Below are 8169 nucleotides of genomic sequence, written 5' to 3'. Positions count from 1 at the left end.
TTAGGGTTTTCTGTTGTTGTCATTCATGTTTTTGTTTTTCATCTTTGTTGTATGTTTATTTCTTTGTTGTTTGTTTTTCCTTTGGGAGGATTTTTTGAGAGACAGAAATAACAAATTTGGGTACATAGGGAGGTGGAGAAAATCTCAGAGAAGTTGGGGAACTGGAAAAAATTACCAAAACATATTGTATGAAAAATTTTAGAAGAACTGTGTTATGTTGCTACTGACCAAAAAAGGTGAAAAACAAACAGTATCCCTATTACCTCAATCAATTTTAATGTTATTTAAACCTGAAGAATGTGGTATCTGTGTCTTTCTCTTTATTGTGAAATTTAGTCACATATTTCAAAATATATGAGAGAACATTGACTGCTTACAACTTATAAAAGCTTGAATGTACTGGGAAGAGTTTGGAAAAGTATATTAGTTTACAACAACAAACAGTATATAATAGTATACTTCACTGAAAGGCATATTAGACAATTTGCCTATCTACCAGTTTCTTTTGGGGGTCATTTTTATTAGATATTATATTTTCACGTTTTCCCCTCTTCTGGTTTCCACACTAAAAATCTCTATGCCATTCCCACTTTCCCTGCTCACAAACCCACCCACTCCTGCTTCCCTGGCCTGGCATTCCCCTATGCTGGGACATCAAGCCTTCACAGGACCAAGGGCCTCTCCTTCAATTGATGTCCAACAAGGTTATCCTCTGCTACATATGCAGCTGGAGCCATGAGTCAATCCATGTGTACTCTGGTTGGTGGTTTACTCCCTAGAAGCTCTCGGGGTACTGGTTAGTTCATATTGTTATTCTTCCTATGGGACTACAAACCCCTTTAGCTCCTTGGGTCCTTTCTCTAGGTTCTCCACTGGGGACCCTGTGCTCAGTTCAATGGTTCGCTGAGAGCATCCAACTCTATTTGTCAGGCACTGGCAGAGCCTCTCAGGTGACAGCTATATCAGGCTCCTGTCATCAAGCATTTGTTGGCATCCACAATAGTGTCTGAATTTGGTAACTATGTATGGGATGCATCCCCAAGTAGGTCAGTCTCTGCTCCATAATATATCTCTTCTATTCCCATAGGTATTTGGTTTCCCCTTCTAGGAAGGACCTAAATATCCACACTTTGTTCTTCCTTCTCCTTAGCTTCATGTGGTCTGTGAATTGTATCAATTTGGTGGTTCCTCTGAACACTGGTCATCATATTACCAGAGGATCATCAATGCCACTCCTGGGCATATACCCAGAAGATTTTTCAACATGCAACAAGGACACATATTCCACTATGTTCATAGCAGCCTTATTTATAATAGCTAAAAGCTGGAAAGAACCCAGATGTCCCTCAACAGAGGAATGGAAACAGAAAATGTGATACATTTAAATAATGGAGTATTACTCTGCTATTAAAAACAATGAATTCGTGAAATTCTTAGGCAAATGTATGGAACTAGAAAATATCACGCAGAGTGTGGTAACCCAATCACAAAAGAACATGCATGATATGCACTAACTGATAAGTGGATATTAGCCCAGAAGCTCAGAATACAAAAAAAAAAAAAAAAAAAAAAAAAAAATCATAGACAATACCTATCAGTTTATTATTTTATTTTTTATTAGATATTTTCTTTATTTACATTTCAAATGTTAACCCCTTTGCTAATTTCTCCCCCAAAATCCCCTATCTCCTCCCCCCCCACCCCCCGCTCTCCAACATACCCACTCCCCTTCCTGATCCTGGCATTCCCCTATTTTGGATTATCGAACCTTTGCAGGACAAAGGGCTTCTCCTCATATTGAGGACCGACTAGGCCATCCTCTGCTACAAATACAGCTAGAGCCATAAGTTCCACGATGTGTTATCTTTGATTGGTGGTATAGTTCCAAAGAGCCCTGAGGGTACTTGTTAGTTCATATTGATGTTCCTTTTATGGGGCTTCAGTCCCGTTCAGCAACTTGGGTACTTTCTCTAGCTCCTTCATTGGGGATATTGTGCTCCTTCCTGTCTTCCTTCATCTTGATTTTCATGTTTTTTTTTGTTTTTTTTTTGCAAATTGTATCTTGGGTATTCCAAATTTTTGAACTTATCAGTGAGTGCATATCGTTTGTGTACTTTTGTGATAGGGTTAAATCTGTCAGGATGATATCCTCCAGATGCACCCATTTACCTAAGAATTTCACAAATTCATTGTTTTTAATTGCTGAGTAGTATACCATTGTGTAAATGTACCAAATTTTCTGTATTCATTCTTCTGTTGAGGGACATCTGGGTTCTTCCCAGATTCTGGCTATTATAAATAAGGCTTCTATGAACATAGTGGAACATGTGTCCTTATTACAAGTTGGAACATTTTCTGGGTATATGCCCAGGAGAGGTATTGCTGAATCTTCTGGTACTACTATGCCCAATTTTCTGAGGAACTATCAAACTGATTTCCAGAGTGGTTGTACCACCTTGCAATCCCACCAACAATGGAGGAATGTTTCTCTTTCTTCACATCCTTGTCAGTATCTGCTGTGACCTGAATTTTTGATCTTAGCCATTCTGACTGGTGTGAAGTGGAATGTCAGGGTTATTTTGTTTTGCATTTTAATGATGATTAATGATGTTGAACATTCTTCCAGGTGCTTCTCAAACATTTAGTATTTTTCAGTTGAGAATTCTTTGTTTAGCTCTGTAACCCATTTATTAATAGAGTTATTTGATTTTTCGGAGTCCAGCTTCTTGAGTTCTTTGCATATACTGGATATTTGTCCCCTATCAGACTTAGGATTGGTAAAGTTCCTTTCCCAATCTGTTGCTGGCCTTTTTGCTTTATTGACAGTGTCTTTTGCCTTACAGAAGATTTGCAATTTTATGAGGTCCCATTTGTCCAATCTCGATCTTACAGCACAAGCCATTGCTGTTCTATTCAGGAGTTTTTCCCCTGTACCAATATCTTCGAGGCTTTCCCCTACTTTCTCCTCTATAAGTTTCAGAATTTCTGGTTTTACATGGAGTGCCTTGATCCACTTAGACTTGAGCTTTGAACATTGAGATAAAAATGGGTCCATTTGCTTTCTTCTATGTGAAAACTGCCAGTTGTGCCAGCACCATTTGTTGAAAATGCTCTCTTTTTCCCACTGGATAGTTTTAACACCCTTGTCAAAGATCAAGAGACTATAGGTGTGTGGGTTCATTTCTTGATCTTCAATTCTATTTCTTTGATCTACCTGTCTGGTTTGTTATTCCTGATGAATTTGCCAATTGTCCCAGAAACTTAGAATACCCAAGATATAATTTGGAAAACACATGAAAGTCAAGAAGAAGTAAGACCTAAGTGTTGATACTTCGATCCTCCTTGTAATGGGGAACAGAATACCCATGGAGGGAGTTACAGAGACAATGTTTTGAGCTGAGATGGAAGGAAGGAACATCCAGAGAGAGCTCCACCCAGGGATCCATCCCATAAACAACCACCAAACCCAGACACTATTGCATATGCCAGCAAGATTTTGCTGACAGGATCCTGATATAGGTATCTCCTGTGAGGCTCTGATAGTGCCCGACAAATACAGAAGTGGATGCTCACAGTCATCTATTGGATAGAACACAGGGTCCCAAATGGAGGAGGTAGAGGAAATACCCAAGGAGCTGAAGGAGTCTGTAGCCCTATAGGTGGAACAACAATATGAACTAATCAGTACCCCCAGAGCTCGTATCTCTAGCTGCATATGTAGCAGAAGATGGCCTAGTAGGCCATCATTGGGAGGAGAGGCTCTTTGTCTTGTGAAGGCTATATGCCCTAGTACAGGGGAATGCCCGGGCCAGGAAGTGAGAGTGGGTGGGTTGGGGAGCAGGGCAGGGTGAGGGTATAAGTGCCTTTCAGGATAGCATTTGAAATGTAAATAAAGAAAATATATAATTTAAAAAACTAAAGAAAAAAGAGAATAAAGAATAAATTAAAAAAATACCCCTACCCAAACTAGTGGATAGACAGAGTAGAACAGGTGATATTATAGTAGACATAGATAAAATCCAGAGAATTCTAAGGACAAACTTTAAAAATATTAACTTCATCAAACTGGAAAAACTAAAAAAAAAAAAAAATAGATAATTTTCTTGATGGGTACTACTTAATAAGTTCAATCAAAATAAAATAATTAATGTAAATATACCTATACCCACATTAAAATAAAAGCATTCATTAAAAGTCTCTCAGTTTGGAAAAAAGCTTAAATGGTTTAATGTAGAATTTTTACCAGATTTTCAAATAGTTTACAATATTCCTCCAGTTATTCTAAAAAAATAGAAACAGAAGGATGCCCAATTCATCTTATAAGGCCAAAATTACCCTGACACCTAGACTACATAACATTGCAACAAGGAAATGAAAAAATAAATTTCCTTACAGGCATAGATGCAAAAGTACTCATTAAAATATTTGCAAACCGAATCCAAAACACATCAAAAAGACCATCCACCATGATAAAGGAGACTTCTTCTCTGAAATGCAAGCAAGGTTCAACATACAAAAATCAGAAAATATAATCCACCACATAAATAAACTGAAAAAAATATCATCCCAGTAGATGTTAAGAAAACTTTGACAAATTTCAACACCCCATCATGATAAAAGTTCTAGAAAGAGTAGAGATGGAAGACACATTCTTAAACATAATAAAGGTAATTTCCAGTTAAAATATAGCCACATCAAATTATATGAAGAGAAATTAAAAATATTTCCACTAAAATCAGTAACAATATAAGGTTGTTCACTCTCCTTATACCTATTCAAAATAGTTTGAAGTTTTAGCTAGAGAAATAAGACAGTTGAAGGAGAAAAAAGGCATACAAATTAGAAAGAAACAAATCAATGTATCTTATTTACAAATGATATAGTAGTGTACATAAGGGACCCTAAAAGTTTGACAAAAGAACTCCTATAGTGGATAAATTTCAGCAAAGTAGCTCTATACAAGATTAAACAAAGGAAAAATCAAAAGTAACAATCCTATATACAAATGACAAATAAAGTAAGGATGAAATCAGGATAACAATACCATTCACAATAGATTCAAATAATATTAAGTATCTTGGAATAATTCTAAAATCAAGCGAAAGGCTTTTATAATTAAAGCAAAAAAATATATCAAAAACAAAAACTTAAGTGTTTGAAGAAAGAATTGAAGAAGATAACAGAATATGGACAGAGTTCCCATGCTCATGTACTGTTATTATTAACATAGTAACAATGGCCTTTCTATCAAAAACAGTCTTTAGACTCAACACAATTCCCATCAAAATTCCAACACAATTATTAATAGACTTTGAAAGGACAATTCTCAACTTGATATGAAAAATGAAACAAACAAACAAAAAATCAAACAATCAAAACAAAATAATTAATAACAAAAACCAGCATAGATAAAACAGTCCAGAACAATAAAAGAACTGCTGGAGGTATCACCATCCATGATTTCAAGCTTTGCTACAGAGCTATAGTAATAAAAAAAGCATGCTATTGACATAAAACAGTCATATTCATTAATTGAAGACCCAGATACAAATTAACACAATTATGGTAACCTGATATGGTAACAAGAAGCCAGAAATACAGATTGGAAAAAAAAGAAAGCATCTTCAATAAAAGGTGCTGGTCTATACAGATATTGACATGTAGAAGAATGCAAATAGATCCATATCTATCACCCTGCACAAAACTTAAGTCCAAGTGGATCAAAGACTTCAACATAAATCAGAAACATTGAACATTATAGAAGAGAAAGTTAGGAATATCCTTGAATAAATTGACAAGGGGGACAACTTTCTGAACAGAACACCAATAGTGCAAACATGAAGACTGAGAATTAATAAATGGAACTTAATGAAACTGAGAAGCTTTTGTGAGGCCAAGGGCACCATAAATTGAACAAAGGGAGAGCCTGCAGAATGTAAAAAATATTTTTACCAACTCTAATAGAATTCTAATATCAGTACACATGTAATAGAGATCTAATACCCAAAATATATAAAGAACTCACCAAACTATGTATTAAAAAATCAAATAATCCAGTTAAAATTATGGTGCAAATCTAAGCAGAATTCTTAAAATAGGAATCTCAAGTAGCTTAGAAACACTTAAAAGAAATGTTCAACAACATCCTTAGTCATCAGGGAAATGCAAATCAATTCTACTTTGAGATTCCATCTTCCACCTGTCATAATTTTTCAGATCAGTAACACACGTGAACAGATCATGCTGGCAAGGATGTGGAGTATGGGGAACAGTCCTCCATCAATGGTGGGAGTGCAAGTTTCTACAGCCACTGTGGTAATCAATACCTCAGGAGCCAGCTATATACCACTCTTGGGTATTTACTCAAAGGATTCTCAATCCTATAACAAGGACACTTGTTCCATTATGTTTGTTACAGTTTCTTTCATAATAGCCAGAAACTGGCAACAATCTAGATATCCCTCAATGAAGTATGGATAAAGAAATTGTGGTACATTCCCTATTTGGATTATGATCCAGCAGCTAAATAATAACATCATGGAATTTCCAGCGAAATCAAAAAAAAAAAATCATCCTGAGTGAGATAACACATATCACAAAGTACAAATACAGTATGGATTTATAAGTACATATTAGTTGTTAAGTAAATGATAACAAAGCTTCAAATCATATACCAGAGATGTTAGCTAAAGAGGAGGGCTGTAGTTGGTGGGAATGCATGAATCTCCCTTTGAAGGGGAATAGAATAGATTCTGAGGATAAACTGAGGACAGGTGAAGACAAGAGCAGAAGGGATCAGGTTGGGGTGGTGGTGGAAGGATAGATTGCAAGTATAGTTACATCTGAAAGCCATTGGGGGGGTGTGGATGGCTAGTGCATTAGAAACTTCCTGGTATTTATGGGGGTGACCAAAGTAAAAACCTATAATAATGGAGGATACAGAGTATGAACTTTCAGTCTTTTATAGCCAGGCAAGTCTTCCAGTGATGAAGCAGGGTTGAAAGTGCTGAATTGTTCGCTAAGGAGGTCCCTTCTCCCTCTGAAAACTAATACCAGGGCCTCATTGCCAAGGACATCTTGCACTCAGGTCACTGAACTTCAAGATGGGTGAGCTGATGCAGGCTTGGGGTCTCCCTCTAAATTCTAGTCTCTGGCTTGACAAGGTATTCTGCAAGCAACAGAAACAGAAACTTGGACACCAACCCAGGCATTAAAACTCTCTATCTACAGTCGGTCCTACCCACAAAACATGCAGGTGGAATGGTGGTACAAACATGGGAGTGGTCAACTAATGATTGGTCCAACTTGAAGCTCACATAATTTGAGAGAACCCATGTCCTATATTATCTGCATAACCAGAAATGTTACAGTGGATAGCTTATAGACCTAGGGTAGAAACAAACAACTACCCCCAAAAGGGCAATAATTCCTAATGATATTCTGCTATGCCCATAGATTGATGTTTTGTCCAGTCATCATCAGAGTCTTCCTCTGGCAAAATACGGAAATAGCTGCTGAGTCCCACAGACAGACTTGAGGAGAGGGATTCTAAATTGGAGGTCTCCATCACATTCCTCCCCTTGGAGATCAGGAGAGTGGGGCAAGTTTAGAGGACCAAAGGGGTAGAGGACACCAGAACATGGCTCACTGAGTCAAGTAAGCAGGGCTCACAGAGACTAAATAGGTAACCACATGGCCTTCATTGGTATGCTCCATATCCTCTGCATATATTATGGCTGTTAGCTTAATGTCCTTCTGAGTCTCGTAACAATGGGAGCAGATGTAACTTTGACTCTTTTGCCTGTTCTTGGGACTGTTTTCTTCCTACTAAGTTGCCTTGTCTTGTCTTGATAGGAGTGCATTCAACTTGTTTTGTTATATCTTCCTCTGTACTCTTTAGCAGTCATCTCATGGAGATCTACTCAGTTCTGATGAGGAACTGAAGAGGAAGTAGATGTTAGGAAGAGAGAGAGCTGTGGAATCTAAGACTAGCAGAAGAAGGGGAAACTATGGATGAAATGTAAAAAATAAAAATAAAGAAATGATGAGTAGTAATCGCAAAATAAGTATATTTGCATTCCTTAGATATATGAATTTTTACATTTTGTTTTAAACCACTCACAATTTTTATGCATTCACATGGATAGATAAAATGCTTTGTAATAGTAG

The sequence above is a fragment of the Mus caroli genome, unplaced genomic scaffold (genome assembly GCF_978045245.1).
Source record: "Mus caroli unplaced genomic scaffold, Mus_caroli_1 scaffold_5, whole genome shotgun sequence".
NCBI lineage: Eukaryota > Metazoa > Chordata > Mammalia > Rodentia > Muridae > Mus > Mus caroli.
This window is presented reverse-complemented; position numbering follows the sequence as displayed.